This window comes from Lissotriton vulgaris, chromosome 11, assembly GCF_964263255.1.
Source record: "Lissotriton vulgaris chromosome 11, aLisVul1.2, whole genome shotgun sequence".
Classification (NCBI taxonomy): Eukaryota; Metazoa; Chordata; class Amphibia; order Caudata; family Salamandridae; genus Lissotriton; species Lissotriton vulgaris.
The window spans coordinates 490,800,199-490,817,582 of NC_141699.1; positions in this window are offsets into that span (position 1 = coordinate 490,800,199).

Genomic DNA, 17,384 nt, shown 5'->3' on the forward strand with positions numbered 1-17,384 from the left:
CCAAACAAACTGTCTGTAGGTGAAACGCCATTCCTAAGGTTCCTAAAACACAAAAACCACTAAAACACTAGTTGTTTCTAAATCCTCTAATTCAGATATTAAGTCAGAAATGTTCTTGGCAAATCCCTCTATCTATTTGCTCTTGTCAGGTATGTAGGCACATCAGTTCTGCACTTTCAACATCTTACATACTACACCTTTCTCGGCTACAAATATTTGTAAAGCTAGTCAATCTTGCAAAACCTTAGGCCTAAGAGCTATTAGAACATTAGAATGTTGGGCGCTCCATTGAAAACAATGGAGTGCTCCGGGCTTATAATGGTTGGTATAAGCCTGGAGCTCCAATATTCCAATGCTTCTTTGTTCACAGCTCTGGCTGTGAACAAAGGCTTCAGGGAGCCTGAGGGGATTCCAATCCCCTCATGCTCCCATAAGGCTTTGTTCTTTTTTGTTAGAACATTCTGCCCTCTAGTGGCAGAATGTTCTAATAGCCTTATAGCCCTTCGTAGCTGGGCTATACCGGCTATTAAAGTCCCTCTTCCTTGTTAAAGGTTTTAACACTGGAGAGGCCCTTTAATAGCCGGTATAGCCCTCTACGGCGGGCTATAAGGCTATACTAATTCTGTGTCTACTGCTAGCAAAGCACAAGATGTTTTATTTGCGAATTTATAAACTACAGTATAAAACCTTCTAATCTCCTCCTCAATTAAGACTGCCCCTAGTGAAGGAATAAACGCACCAAAAATATCTCTCACTAAATGTGAACCATCATTAGTGTCTAGATCTATGCAGTGAGTGGAAAACTCTAAACTATTCACATGATACATCCTCGGGAATACCACAGCTAAAAAACAGGTACCTTCCCAAATCAGCAGTCAGTTGAGAATAGACATCCTGTCCACACTTAAAGTATACTCCTGGGATAGCTGGATTACTCGAGTCAGGGACTTTAAATAATACCTAATTGTTCCCATCTCCTTAGCTTGTGGATGAGAATTAATTCTCCTATGAAGGAGAACTTCTGAAAGGATAAAATCATGATTGGAAAAATAATACTTAAAACGTTTCTGCCTATGAAATAAACTAAGCAATATAATAGAGGTGGAATATGATAACAGGTTACTTCATCAGCAGCTGACGCAGTTAAGTGTGCACAAACATAGCAATCTTTAGCATATAGGGCACGTTTGTATTCTTGCACTAAACAAGAATACATTTTTTACCTGAAATTGAAATCTCCCTCTGAAGCATCTATGAAGGAAACCTTACATTTTTGTCTGATTTATTGAATGTGCAGGTGATATACGTGTAGGGGTTGTCCTAAATGTACTTCTCGCATGAGAAATATTCATAACAACTAAAAGAGCTATTTATACTAACACAACAACTGTTAATGTCTCAGCAATCTCTACACCTACATTTAGTCTTGGTACAAAAACGCATGTTTGTCTACAGTCAGACCTTAAGTAGAATATATCAGCAAACAGACTTGCAAAATTCTGCAACTGGCCCTACTTCTGCAAAATGCACACAATTCATTGTTCATTTGGGGTTGTTTCATTCAGCTTACAGCCAGCAGTCTTTGTGAGGCATCCCTAACCCTGCTCCTTATTATTCTAAAAATTGCAACCCTAGACTACTACTGCAGCCTTGGCACTAGGTAGTCTTCTTAATTCTTCATCATTTGCTTTCTATTGTCTTTTCTTTTAAAACAATAATTATAACATTAATTTGAAGTCAGTTCAGTTCAGACACCATCACAAGATTAGATTAATGTCAAATTGATCAAGTTTAAAAATCAATCACTATTACTGTTGTGGCACATCATGGGGGTTCAAGTGGTACAGCTCTTAGTACATTCTGGTCATAGACTGTTGAAGGTTCATTGGTAGTAGCTTGACTGAGGGATGGGCCTGCAATGTGGAGCTTGTCAGGTGTGCTGTTTGATGCTCTGAGTGCATCACTGCCATTGTTAAAGTTGAACCAGCACTGAAAGAAAGAAGAAGTGTGGTGTTAACCATCCCTTTCTTTAAAAATTCGTTTAGTGAAATAAAATGTTAAGCAAATGAATTAAGCACTGTGGATTGTGGAAAATAATTCACAGATCTGATCTCTTTTCTAAGAAATATAAGTTGAAGTTGTATCTTGGTACCGCTGTAAACCCTTAAGAATGGAGGGGGTTGAGCATTGAACCCCTTTAACTTTGGATACATTAACTGAATAGTACATATTGCTTTCTAAGAACAGCTCAGTGATATTTGTTCCTAATCTAATGACCATATTATTCCATTTTGTTCGATCTTTTAGCCTTTTCTGGACAACATATAGGACTCTCCTATCTTTTTATTTGTGGAGAGTTTACAGTTGTGAAGATACTGCTCGTAAAATGCCTTTGCAAATAGCAAACAATCCTAAACGTACACAAACGTGTAAGTTTACCTTTGTGAATCTGGCCCATGGTGTTTTCTCCCGCACTACTTTCAACTTTTCCAGTTTCTGCAAGGAATAAGATATTCTCAAGTCTAGCAGCTCCCCCTGTTAATCTCCAATATCTGCTTCCTCATACAGAACTCTGAAGAGCATAGAATCAATTTCTATTGGACCTGGCCCGCTCTACAGGGTCACTCCCAAACCTTTTTGCCTTTTTGTGTCCAATGTTTGTGCTCACTCCCCTAAAACATGGATTAATGTGCTTGTACCCACTTGGCATATTTACTTTACTCATATGTCTCTTGTAGAGTGGCATACCATATACCAAGGGTGTTAAATTAAATGCTACCAGTGGGCCTGCAGCATCTATTGCACTACCCAATTAAGTATCACCTAAAAATATGTCCTTTGCCTGCCACTACAGTCTAAACTGCTATGTCAACTAGGCATTAAAACCCCTTTGCAAGCCTATATTACTTATAAGTTACCCCTAAATCTCGTAAAGTAGGCCCTAGGCAGTCCATAGGACAGGGGGCTGTGTAATTAAAAGGTTGGACATGTACTTTTAAGTTTTTCATGTCCTGGTAGTTAAAAACTCCAAAAATGATTTCTCACTACTGTGAGACCTACCCCTCCCATTGGATAACATTGGGGATTCCTTATTATATTTAATAAGCTGTAATTTCCAATTGGGAGAAGGTGACTATATCATGTTTGGTGTGTTTGGAGTTGCAATGAGAAACCCTATTTAATGGTAAAGCCATGTTTATTATCACACAATTTTGAAAATGGCACTTTTAGAAAGTTGGCATTTTTGTGCCCTTAGCCATTTTGTGCCTGTATCCCGTCTTGGGTCACATGACTGTGTGTAACTGACAGACTTTGTTGTGACTTCCTCCCTGACAGTCACACAATAGAGGGATTAAGTGTGTCTGGATGGGCCATCTGGTGGCAGGATGAAGGGGCGGAGCTGAGCAGAGACCCACTTGCAACTGACTAGGGAGTACCCTGCCCTCACACAGAAGGCCTACCACCTCTTAATTTTCACTGTATCCAGCTTGAAGCCAGGGGAGTAGGAAATTCTATACATTTCAATGGATGAAAAAATAGGCCCTCAGATACCAACTCCTAGGTACACCTCTGGACCTGTGGGATCAGCCAGGAACAAGGACTGCTGTGCTGCTGAAAGGAGTGCTACTCTGCTGGACTGCTGCTTTGCTGAACTGCTGTCCTGCCGTCCTTTTGCCTGTGACAGGATAACTGAGCCTACAGCTTCATCTTGAGCCCAAGTCTACCAGAGTGACTCCAAGGGCAAGTCTCCTGGGCTCCTGATCTGAGCCTCAGGGACATTAAAGGCTCCCCAATATCCTGCACCAACATCTGCTACCATTTGAAATTAGTTAATGACCCCCCAACTGGCGTCACTCAGGTCCTTGGCCCTGTTGTGGCCTCAGAGAGCTATACTGATTTTTTTTGCCTTTTCACAACTGCTAACTAGCCTGTTTGTGCCAAGACATCGCCACCCGCACTTCCATGCAATGCAAAGCTCTGGCAGCCACCTCTTCACAGTACAGAATCGACCGATCACATGGACTACCAATGCGAAGCACCAGCAACAATCATCGATAACGCATGACATGCTCTTTGTGCTACTCTGACAGCCTCTTACAATGCCCTGCTTGCTCCTCGCAGCCACTCCACCATAAATGAGACTCTTGGCACTGATTTGAGAAGGTAAACTGTCAGCTGGACTAATCTAATGACCGTAGCGGACCTACACTCCATCATGATCACCCTGAAAGTGTGACTTTAACCCGGTCCAACGCAACCAGATGTCCATAGTTGATTCTCTATATTTTTTTGGTGCTATTTTTGCAAAAATATTTAAAATTCTTAACTCCGGTTCTACTGGTTTAAATGTTGTCATTTTGGTGGCAATGTTTTAAAAGTATTTTTCTAAATTGATGTGGGATTTTTCTTGACTTCACTTTATTACTGTTTGTTTTATGCATAAATACTTTACACATTGCTCTATGTTAAGCCTGGCTGATTTTTGTGCCAAGCTACTCAGGGTTAAGCACAGGCTAATTTAGTGACTTTGTGTGGTTCCCACTGCAAAAGATTGTGGCTGGTGCTTGGCCAGGGCTCACACCCCAGTCAACCAACAACCCAATTTCACACAATTTTCCATTTTATTGGAGTTCATGTTTTGAGAAAGCCACTCTGATTAGCACCATATATCTGCATTCTCAACTGATACCAAGCCTACATGGCAAGGTGGAAGCAGGTGATTCACAAAAAATGGGAACATGAAATTTAGAAGAAGTTCCCCTTCCATGAAAAGTGGAAAACTCATAAAACTACCATGTGCAGCTGCGGTGTGTCTTCCAAAATGTCTATGCAGATTTCCACCATTAAGCTAGAGGATGAAGTGTCCTTGTGACACTATCAATTCTCCAAACTCCTCTCAGATAGTAGAACTGTTCCTTTCCATGACTCATACCTGAGGCTCCAAATTGTACACTGTGGTCTCCATATTTATAATGTTTTATCTAGGTCTATATATCAATAGGTAATTTCAAGACTAGGTCCAGCTTTTTCCCACTGTTAACTAAGGTTGATTTTATCTCTCTTTGGCCTCTCATCAGAGTCCCAAAGCTGGTTTCGCTAGAGACTCATCCATCGAGTATTACTAGCCCTTTTTTAGATATTGAAAAATGTCTTTCTTCTCACAAATCAAGTATTTCTCAGTCATCATTGAAACCTGTATTCCTATGTCCTGCTGTCACACTGTGGCCAAGTCAGGCAGTACATCTGAATAAGCGATATGCTTCACAAGGCATCACCGACCCTTCCTCTGCTCATCCCCTGTGGCCTGAGTTCAGAGCTGTTTCACTTTCTGATGGCAGTTAGCCAGCTAACTCTGTTATTAAAAGAAAGGATCACCACCAAATGTAGCATCTGATCTGAGGTTAGAAGCACTCTTCACTTATTATGTCCCACTCACAGAGTGGCAGGACCTCAGGAGTGCTACCAGTCAAGGTGTTGCCATGTTAAATCTATCCACATTTCACAACCAAGGTAACCTTTCACCACCTCATTCATCATTTCACAAAAAGTCAGGCAGCCGCAATTGGATAACCCAACTTACCACCAGCTTCATGTATGGTGAATCCATTGCTTTGCAGCTCTGTCTTAAGGCCTAACCTGTTCTGCAAGTGAGTCAGCCCAAGGCGCCTGAATGTGCGTGGCCATTCCGCTCAGCGGCAAGCGCCATCACCCGGTCTTTATTTTTTTTTGCCAATTCTTTGATTGTTCAACAATGGTCGACATCCAATGACAATAGAACATGTCACCATGACACATAAAATGCATCATCTAGAATTGTGCAGACTAACATTATTTGAGACCCATGTGGTAACCACCCACTGACTTCCTTGCTGATATTTACATTCATTCAAACCCTACTGCCCGCCGTTGTCCCGCTCTTTCTCCACTAACAGTAAACAAGGCTCAGAGAGCCATAGCAAGTGGCATGTGCAAGGAAAGACCGGGAGCGGTGGTACATGGGCAACAGGAAGACAACCCAAGTGAGGACGCAGGGTCAGTGTGTAATAAGTTCAGGCAATTCCCCCTGTAGCATGGAATGATACCAGTGGAGAAATGTCCAGCATTCCTCTTCAACTTGCTTTAATCCGCGCATGGTTGGCCCAGAATAAAAAAAATATGATTGTGGGGGCGTGTCCAAGATGGCGGCGAAGTAGGACGCCTTTCCGGGCCGCTCCGGCACTGATCCGACAAGGCATCTAATAGCACGGTCCCGAGGGAGCGAATTCGCTTCAAAAGTGGTGTGGAAGTCTCCCTGGCGTAGCGGAGAGGTTTGGTGCCGTCGGTGGGGCGGAGAGACTCCGAGATCGCCCACGAGACCGACTGAACTCCGCGGCCTGCGCGACCCCAGCCTCTCTTGGGTCTAGGCGGCCGGTGTAGGAGGAGGGCGGAGCTCCTGAGAACCCGCCTGGAGACTCCGGAGCTGGCGGAAGGTGGAGAGTCGCGTTGAATCGGCGAAGCGGTTGATTTTGCTGCAAGGGTGGCTTGGAGTCCCCTAGCTTGTGAGGTGCGGCGGACCCACGAGGCTTGGCTGAAGAGGCTTAACAGCGACCGGCGGTGGTCGCCGAGAGGTGGCCCGAGACGTCTGAACACCGGCGGCGGCGAGCCTGGGCGGTGGCTGTGACCCTGGTGCTGAGCGGTACCAGATCGGCGGACTCCGGTGCGGCCGGGTCCGCGCGTGAGAAGGAAGCGGTCTACGGGATGGCGACGCCGTTCATGCATGGCCGCCATTGGACTTTTGGTCGCCCGCGGGCTTGAGCTTTGCCCTGTTCACCTGTGACGCCTAAGGAACGAGCTGCGATGTAAGCTGCGAGCGTCGTATCAGGAGTGTTGCGGCCTATGGTTCGAGGTTTGGCCGTTGAGGTCGCAGGCATCCGTTCTGGTCTGGGTCGAGCGACAAGGCCCGCCATCTTGTTTGGCTGCGTGGCACTGGGGTGGAGTGTTGCTTGCCGCCATGTCTAACGCGCAGCGCAAGGGGCGCCTGGGGAAGGATGGTACTTCGAAATCTCCCCAGCAGCCGGCATCCCCTGGAGCTAGTGGATCTTCCAAACAATCGGACGATGAAGCGCCGGCGATGAAGGCCTTTATGACTGAACTCTTTGCTTCCATTAAGGAGGACATCTCCGAGCTACGTGCGCAATTGGCCTCTGATCTACGGGAGGTGCGGAGGGATGTAGACGGTTTAGGCGAGAGGGTGGCGACCCTGGAGGACCATGATCTAAGTATGGCCAACGACGTGCACTTGCTGCAGCAGGATATCATTCGCCTCACCGAGCAGAATCTGGACTTACAGACGCACACAGAGGATTTGGAAAACCGTTCACGCAGGAATAACATTCGTATCCGGGCTGTGCCCTGGGATGGTGAGGCAGGGGACCTGCGTGGATATGTCCAAGACCTGTTCCTCCAGATACTGGATGAGGAGGACACACGGGAAATTCGAATAGACAGAGTGCATAGAGTGGGGTTGCCCAGGCGCGGGGGGGGGCCCCTCCCAATATTCTTGTGTGTGTCCATGACTTTCAGGTGAAAGAGCGAATCCTCCGCAAGGCCAGAGCACTCACGTCATTGCAATTCAGGGACCACCGCCCTCAACTGTACCAAGATCTAGCGGCCTCCACCCTGCGGAAAAGAAGGGACTTCCGCCCAGTGACTGCCTTTCTGAGAGAGCGGGGCATCGCTTATTCCTGGGGGCATCCATTTCGGATCATCTTTCGGTGGCAGAATCGTCTCGCAAAAATTTGCACACTCCAGGCGGCAAAGGACCTTCTGGGCCTGGAGGATGTGCCACCTTCGCAGGAAACAGCTACTTCTCCATCTCGGAGGCGCCACCGCTCGTCTTCCTGGCATAGAGTGGGCGCTTCACCTGACCGGAGGCGACCGGACCTCACTACCAGCCTGCAGGAGCGGGACAACGCTGTGGCATCGGTGGCTTCGGCTACTTTGGCTGATACGCAGCAAAGCTCCGGAGCGGCGTGACCTCTTTCTCGCTGATGGATCGGCGCCGGAGGGGTTCGGGCCTTCTGGTCTGGGGGTATGAATGTACTCTTGGTGGAGACACCCTCGACTGTGGCCATGGGGGATAGTGTGTTAGTCCCCCCGGCCTGCTTCCTGAAAGGAAGGCCTCTTACGGACTCCGGCCTTCTGGACACGATGAGTACTGTTTTTGCTTTCACACTTTTGCTTTTGCTCTTGTTTTTGGTTATGTTTCGACTAGGGGAGGGGTGGAAGTTTGGGAGTTCGGGGTGTTGGGGGGGGGACCCATGACGGTGGGAAAGGGGAGCTGTTGGATGTATGGCTGCGGGTGTATGTGCAAAATGGCATTGTAGATAACATTGTAGTGGTTGGCTGGCGAGTGTTGGATGTCCCTTGTGTCGGGAGTGGCCTAGTTGTGGGGAGGGGGACAATTGGAGTGACAAGAGCAGTTCTCTGGGTTCGTCTCTGTAATGCCGATTAGCATAGGGACATGGAATGTTAAGGGCATGAATTCGCCACAGAAGAGGCAGAGGGTTTGGAAATATGTAGTGGACCATCACCTTGACATTGTGGGGTTGCAAGAAACCCACCTGGCACGGAAAGACGAGATGCAGCTCCGCCATAAGGCTTATCCCATTATTTATAGGTCTTCTGCCGCTACGAAACACAGGGGGGTGGCACTCCTTTTCCGAGCTGCGCTGCACTTTCAACCTGTGGAGGTCCATCACGATAAGGAGGGCCGTTGGTTGATGGTCAAAGGGCTTATACAGGGTCGATTGTGCACTTTTGTGGTGGTGTATTTACCCAACGTTGGTCAAAATAAGTATTTGCAGGATCTGTTGGTGAAGGTTGGGGACTTTGCAGAGGGTCACTTGTTCTTGTTGGGGGATTTTAATCTGGTGTGGGACAAGGATTTGGACAGCTCAGGGGGTCATAGGGCGGGTACGGGAGTGTTTTCTGCCTCGACATAGCAAGGGGTGGAGGAGCTGGGACTAATTGATGGCTGGCGTTTTTTTCACCCTACCACGAAGGATTACACATTTTTCTCCCACGTGCATCACTCCTACTCCCGTTTAGATTTAATTTTCCTTAGCCAGTCCCTACGCGGGAACGTGATGGATGCCGCCATTCTTCCGATCTCTGTTTCGGACCACAGCCTCTTGATGCTTAACCTTCATTGGTCGCCACCTGATGCGTCGCACCGGAAGTGGTATTTCCCGGCGTCGGTGATCAGGGACGATGTGTCTAATCAAGCATTGCAAAAACAACAAGTGATGGACCGAATGTGGATCAATGTCACACATTCACCCCAGTCAAAAGATCTGGGCCCAAATCCATCGTTTTTTTGCACTCCACACCACCCTGGGTTAGACAATGGCGATATGCAAATCAGCTCTGACCCTGTTGCCCCATGGGAACAGTCCAGTCCGAACTACAAAAGCCATGTCCTTCCCAGAACGGAATCAAGCATCTGAGGACCGGACCGGTTTCGAGGTAACACCTCTCATCAGCCCGGCTAGCTTGACTCCAAGTGGTGTGGAGTGCCTGGGACCCACGTCTGGGCATCCCCAGCGCACTTAGGGCGGCAATTGCAAAAACAACAAGTGATGGACCGAATGTGGATCAATGTCACACATTCACCCCAGTCAAAAGATCTGGGCCCCATGGGAACAGTCCAGTCCGAACTACAAAAGCCATGTCCTTCCCAGAACGGAATCAAGCATCCGAGGACCGGACCGGTTTCGAGGTAACTCCTCATTCGGTCCATCACCTGTTGTTTTTGCAATTCCGCTATAAGTGTACTGGGGATGCCCAGACGTGGGTCCCAGGCACTCCACACCACTGGAGTCAAGCTAGCCGGGCTGATGAGAGGTGTTACCTCGAAACCGGTCCGGTCCTCGGATGCTTGATTCCGTTCTGGGAAGGACATGGCTTTTGTAGTTCGGACTGGACTGTTCCCATGGGGCACAGGGTCAGAGCTGATTTGCATATCGCCATTGTCTAACCCAGGGTGGTGTGGAGTGCAAAAAAATGATGGATTAGGACCCAGATCTTTTGACTGGGTTGAATGTGTGACATTGATCCTCATTCGGTCCATCACCTGTTGTTTTTGCAATTCCGCTATACGTGTACTGGGGATGCCCAGACGTGGGTCCCAGGCACTCCCACACCACTGGAGTCAAGCTAGCCGGGCTGATGAGAGGTGTTACCTCGAAACCGGTCCGGTCCTCGGATGCTTGATTCCGTTCTGGGAAGGACATGGCTTTTGTAGTTCGGACTGGACTGTTCCCATGGGGCACAGGGTCAGAGCTGATTTGCATATCGCCATTGTCTAACCCAGGGTGGTGTGGAGTGCAAAAAAACGATGGATTAGGACCCAGATCTTTTGACTGGGTTGAATGTGTGACATTGATCCTCATTCGGTCCATCACCTGTTGTTTTTGCAATTCCGCTATAAGTGTGCTGGGGATGCCCAGACGTGGGTCCCAGGCACTCCACACCACTGGAGTCAAGCTAGCCGGGCTGATGAGAGGTGTTACCTCGAAACCGGTCCGGTCCTCGGATGCTTGATTCCGTTCTGGGAAGGACATGGCTTTTGTAGTTCGGACTGGACTGTTCCCATGGGGCACAGGGTCAGAGCTGATTTGCATATCGCCATTGTCTAACCCAGGGTGGTGTGGAGTGCAAAAAAACGATGGATTAGGACCCAGATCTTTTGACTGGGTTGAATGTGTGACATTGATCCTCATTCGGTCCATCACCTGTTGTTTTTGCAATTCCGCTATAAGTGTACTGGGGATGCCCAGACGTGGGTCCCAGGCACTCCACACCACTGGAGTCAAGCTAGCCGGGCTGATGAGAGGTGTTACCTCGAAACCGGTCCGGTCCTCGGATGCTTGATTCCGTTCTGGGAAGGACATGGCTTTTGTAGTTCGGACTGGACTGTTCCCATGGGGCACAGGGTCAGAGCTGATTTGCATATCGCCATTGTCTAACCCAGGGTGGTGTGGAGTGCAAAAAAACGATGGATTAGGACCCAGATCTTTTGACTGGGTTGAATGTGTGACATTGATCCTCATTCGGTCCATCACCTGTTGTTTTTGCAATTCCGTAATCAAGCATTGCGGCTCGCTATCCGAGAATTTTTTTACCTTAATCCCCCGTCGGACACCTCACTGTCGACCACGTGGGACGCCTTTAAGGCTACGATCAGGGGCACATGCCTGGGACTCAATTCGCAGATTAACGCCCTGCGGAGGAAGGAACGTGAGGCATTGGAGGCTGAGGTGGTCGAGCTCGAACGAGCCAACAAACTCAACCCCTCGAGGGTGACTCTCCGCCCGTTGACGGCAGTAAGGGGCAAATTAAAGGCGCACTATGCCAATAGGGCCGAGCTTACGCTTTTGCGACTGGGGCGCCAATCGTATTCTTGCGGGAACAAGGTTGGTAGACACTTGGCGCGGCAATTGCGGGATAGGAGGGAGCAGGAATACATAGGAGGGATCAGAGATGCCGCAGGTGTGGTGCACCACCGGGATAGAGCGAAGGCCGACATTTTTGGACGCTTTTACGCCGAGTTATATATGGGCGACGCCCTGGATGCGGAGACACAGCGGGAGTTCCTACGACATTTGCCGTTACCCCGAGTATCTCTCTTCAGCCACTGACTTGTTTGAGTCAGCCCCTTTCAGCTGCTGCTGGAAAATAGTGTATTTTACATTCATGTTCAGCGCTTGGCATCTTGAGGGTGTTTATATATTATAAGCATCCTCAAAATGCCAGGCGCTGAGCATGTATATGAGTCATATTTTAGATGGCCAAAAGTAGTCCCTCTCTGAACGTTAACTTCTGCATGCACTGCTAGAGCCCTAGGGTCAAGTGTAAAAATGAGCCGACCCATTATTGGTGTCTTTGGGGTGGGTGGGTTTTGGGATAGCAGCACTCTCTCTCTGAAGCTCATTCCACTGGTCTCTTCTGCTGCCGACTTCCACCAGAGTCCCAACAGCAGGTCTGCTCCCATTGCCAATACTATGCAAGGGAGGGTCACGCGGATTATCCGATTGAACTGGGCACCTCAGCCGTGCTGAGAGGCTGCAGAAGCCCATTTTCAATCCTTTGGTTAGTTGCGTAATAGTGGCTCGGATAAGTTTTGTGTTTTTTAACCACATGGCTGCTAGGCGTTTTCCCGTCCTGTGCTGAAATATGCAGGATCCCATTATTCATGACGAGCTGGCCTTGTCATCCGCGCACGGCAGGTAAGCGCCATGACGAGCCCAGCTCGTCATTAGCTTCGAAGGGGTTAATAATGTCTTGCTTTTTTTAGAACTTCAAAGCATATTTATTCAGTTACTAGGCTGCTGTAAATAACAGATGTGACTACAACCCAATTTATTTGTATTCAATTTACAGACAACCTCAGCCTTACCAAGATTTGTACTTGTAACCTGACGACCACCACATGTTTCTACAATGAATGCTCATTTAATTGAGTTATCCTGTGGGCTAATTATAGAGCGTGCATTTTTCAATTAAGTGCAATAACTATTTAATGCTGAGTACACTTTATGTTTGTGCTGCAATGCTTTTTTGACCCGTCCAGAATCCCCTTTTGCTCTTCTGGCAACAAACCTCACGAAGTTTGATGCTGAAGAGCAAAAGAAAAATATCCATGATGTGCAGGGAGGTTTATCCTTACATTTCACGGATATTTTTCAATTTTCCTTCCCAGCATCCACCAGGCCCTACATCCTAAACAGGACAGAGCAGTTGGCACTGTGACCTGGAGGCCTTGTGATGGAGGGGCTACCATGTCAAGAATTTATGGTGTCGGCAACAGAAGAAGCTCTGATGTTAAAAATACAGATTTTCCCGGTGTTAAATGAGATGGACGAACCGCAACGGTGGCAAAAAAGGAGCATGATGAATTCAGGGTCTAAGGGGGATATTTACAAGGGCTTATCGCCACTAGAACGTTACTTTTCCGATGTTCTAGTGGCGATATCCACCTGGCCTTATTTACAAGGTGGCAGTAAGCCACTTAACGTGGCTTAACAACTCCTTGTAAATAATGCTCCTACCATGGAGGGCAGTGGGCATTTATGTGGCCGTTCTGCCGCAACACCTATTGCTTTTTGACGTTGCCCCCTATTTACAAGTTTGGTGTAAATATGGAGTAGTGCCAAAAATAAGACCAGGGAAAACCTGGTCTTAAACTGTCGCAACGAGGAGAAATTATTCATTTCTCCTTGTTTTTGCTGTTTCTGTCTACTGCATTCTGCAGCACACATAGAAAGAGCAAATCGCCATTACTGATTGTTCATATGCTGGAAGGGACACCTTACTGCACATAAACGATCATTAAATAATGACGAGTTTTAATTTCCAGGCGTGTGGCATTCTGCAGCACACAAAATAGTTATAAATTAGTGATTGTTCATGTGTATACCTTCCTGCACATGAACCATCATTCCCTGCAGCTAAATTTAGCACTAAGGGAAATTCAGGGGTGTGCCGTAATATTGTAAATTATGCGCATCCCTGCCTTTTCAGAATGACAGAGCGCTGCGTTACCAATTGTAGCGTAACACCTCTGTAACGTACTCAGCAATTCTGTTGTAAATATGCCCCTTAGTTTGAAAAGGGTTGCAATTATTCTGAAAAGGCAAGTTGTTGTAATGCTTTCGATGTACAGGTATCAACTTTTCTTACAGCGAACAAAAGCAGATGTTAAGAAGAGTAATAACGGAAACATGAGTAGCTGCCTCTGAATAAGCTTATTCTCACAGAAAAAATGGTTGGAATTGCTGTCCAACTTGTCGTCTTTTTGGTAGACCAACCACAGCAACCTTAGGGTCCGTATAATGATGCCGTTCTGTTTGAAGGATCATGTGTGTTTGTCTTTCCTGAAACTGCACTCTCTACACCACACACATTAACAGAAAATCACGAGCAGCAGACAGCAGGGTCTTAACTGTAGTCCCTGCTACCAAGCCCCTACCTAGTCTTCTATAAAAATGTCGACATCCCTGCCTGTGGTCAAGGCACATGACTTAAATTCTAAATTTTTCCCTAATGTTTTCTATGAGACTTTATCCAATAGCTGAAAAATTAGGACTTAGTGGAATCATTATACAATTAAAAAAGAATAGTTAAGAATGTGGCTCATAGAGAGAGATAAGTTAAAAGATGAAAAGAAAATATTGAAACAGGTATACATGGAATTCAATATCCTCATTTCATTAAGACTTACAGAGCCAAATTCAAGCCCAAATTCAAATTACATGACTAGTGTGGAATAGAACTTCACAACAACATACCTGAGGGCCCCTGGTCTTAAATCTGGTCCCAAATGTCTACAAGCCAGAATTAAAATTTGGTTGGCAGATGGAGTAAAGGTATTTAGGGTGGAGGAGGAGTTTACAGCCATCACCCTGGCTTTACTCCAACTGCCAACTTAAGAGGTAGTTTTGACCAAATATTGATCTTCTTATATTGGAAGATAGAAATATAGGAAAAATAAATATTGTGATGCAAAAATTTTGTGATGCAGAAATATTGTTGTCAAGGTAAATTATATTGCTGTTAAGAATTTTGTTGTTGTTAATATTGTTTTCAATAATATAGTTGTAAAAAATATAGTTTTTAAATGATTTTAATGTATTTTAGTTTATGTATTCATTTTATATGTTATAATTATTTGTATAATTAATATAAATATTTGTAAGTATGAGATTAATATTACTTATATACATTATGTAATACTGATTTAATTTAGTTATATTTTAGGTGTGGGTCACTAGGATTGTAGGGATATAAGGTGGGAAGTAAATTAGGTAATGATTAATTATAGTAAGTTATTAATCATTATTAATATATAAATTTAATAATAACTATATGTATTGTGTAAAAATGATATATTTTAGTTGCATTTTAGGTGTGATCTGCTGGTTTGTAGAAGTATAGGGTGGCACTGCATTAAGTACTAATGAACAAGTAATTATTAATTAATTATTTAAGTGATTATTATATATGTAATATGTGTTGTACTAATTTATTTTAGCTATATTTTAGGTGTGGGCTGTTAGTCCTGTAGTGGTATAGGGTGGGTATTTAATGAAGAAATAATGAAATAACAATTTGTAAATTGATATTTAGGGGTTGATTAGGATGGTGTGCAGATTTGCATCGGCCTGCCACCCTATTGGATATTGGGACCGCCAGACAGGCTGTTGGCGGTCCCGAAATAGGCATAATGATGCGACCGACACCACGGCCGTCACAATACCTATACTTTGAATTGCAACGGCTGCTGCTGGCTGCAGCACCCACCGCAATGCAAAATAGGGACACGTGATGGATCACTGACATAACATTGTCAGTCACAATATCGCGGTACCAGAATATCGTGGTCAAAATATCGATGGACAAAATATCAACTTCCTATCTCCATACAGGTAAGTATCAAAATATTGTTGTTAAAAATATAGTTGTATAAAAATATCGATTTTGTTTAATGTCTTAAAATTAATATAAAAGTAATTAAATCATAGTTAGATTTTTTAATTAATAAATAATAAATGTTAATGTAAAAAATATTAAACATGCATAGTTATTTTTTTATCTATATATTAGCCTAATAATGTTATAAAGAATTATTCAATTTAAGCATAATAAAAATTCTAATTACATGTATATCTAAATAAAACTGTAATATAAATATAAAAATGTATTTCATATATCAAATAATTATAAATATACATATATTTTTTAGATAATATTTCACATTACATTAATAATAACAGTAGGGAAACATTGCATAGCGCAGGGGTTAAAATTACTACCCCTACTCCAGGGAATGCAACAGTAGGGAAAGTGTTAGATAGTGGGTAGGTACAAATTACTATTCCCATTCCAGCGAGTGCAACGGTAGAGAAAGTGTTGGATAGCAGGTGGAAATAATGTACTTTTCCTTTTCCACATAGTGTAACAGTAGGGAAAGTGTTGAATAGCGGGAGGGTAAAAATGACTATTCCCATTCCACCAACTGCAACAGTAGGGAAAGTGTTGGATAGCGGGTGGGTACAAATTACTATTTCCACTTCAGCGAGTGCAACAGTAGGGAAAGTGCTGGATAGCGGGTGGAAATATTTTACTATTCCCACTCCACCAAGTATAACTGCAGGGAAAGTGTTGGATAGCGTAGGAAATTAATTTAGTATTCCCACTTCTGCAATATAATTAACATTAATTAACAATTAGTAAATGTAAACATTTTTTTTTACCTCCCAACATATTCCCTTATAAACGTCACCACCAACTTGTAAAATATTAATAAATAAACATAATTAATTATCAATTAATTAATTAACTAATCACAATTAACAACCATCCAATATAAATGAATTCACACAATTAACACTATAAAATAACTTTAAATAAATATTATATAAAAAATATTTTAAAATGTAATAAAATTAACATTACTTCCCACCCTACTGCCCTATCAACCCTCAACCCACTCCTAAAAAAGAACAAAATTAACATATTAACAATTTAATTATAAATAATAATATCAAATTAATAACTTATTAATAACTTTTTCTTAACACAATTAATATAATTACCAATACATTATTATTAATCAATTTATAAAATAATCAATCATTAATTCATTAACACAATGAACAATCTAATTTAATAAGTACAAAAATATTAACTCATTTGTTAATTATTCAATTTAAATTAAATTACTTCCCACCCTATTCCCGTATAAACCCACAACCCGCTACAGAATAAAATGACGCAAAAAATAATTAACATATAATTAATTATTTCAATTTTTTTTTAATTAATATATATTATAATTAAATGACTTCCCACCCCATTTCCCTATAACCCCACAACCCACTAAGGAACTAAAATAGGCAAAAATATTTTAACATAAAATTCATTACTTTTAAAAAATTCCAACATACATTACAAAAATAATATATACTTTTACCACATATACTAACACTTAAAACACAAAAAAACCCGATATTTTTAACAGCGATATTATAACTTAGATATTATGAAAAACTATATTTCTTACCTGCATTTCGATATTTTGCACCACTATATTTTTGAAAGCCGATATTATATCCTCTCGATATTTAAAACTCGTTATTTTGCCATCTCGATATTTAAATTTCAATATTTTGACTGTTTACCACACCTGACATATCCCTGCACTACGTGGCAAGCACCATTGGGAAGGGACATGTAGGGGGCACCATATGTGCCCCCCAGTGCACTTATCTGACGGCCAGGGGGCCCACTACATGCCACCAAAGACCCTTTCCACCTGCCTTTTTATGGTGGGTTAACCGCCA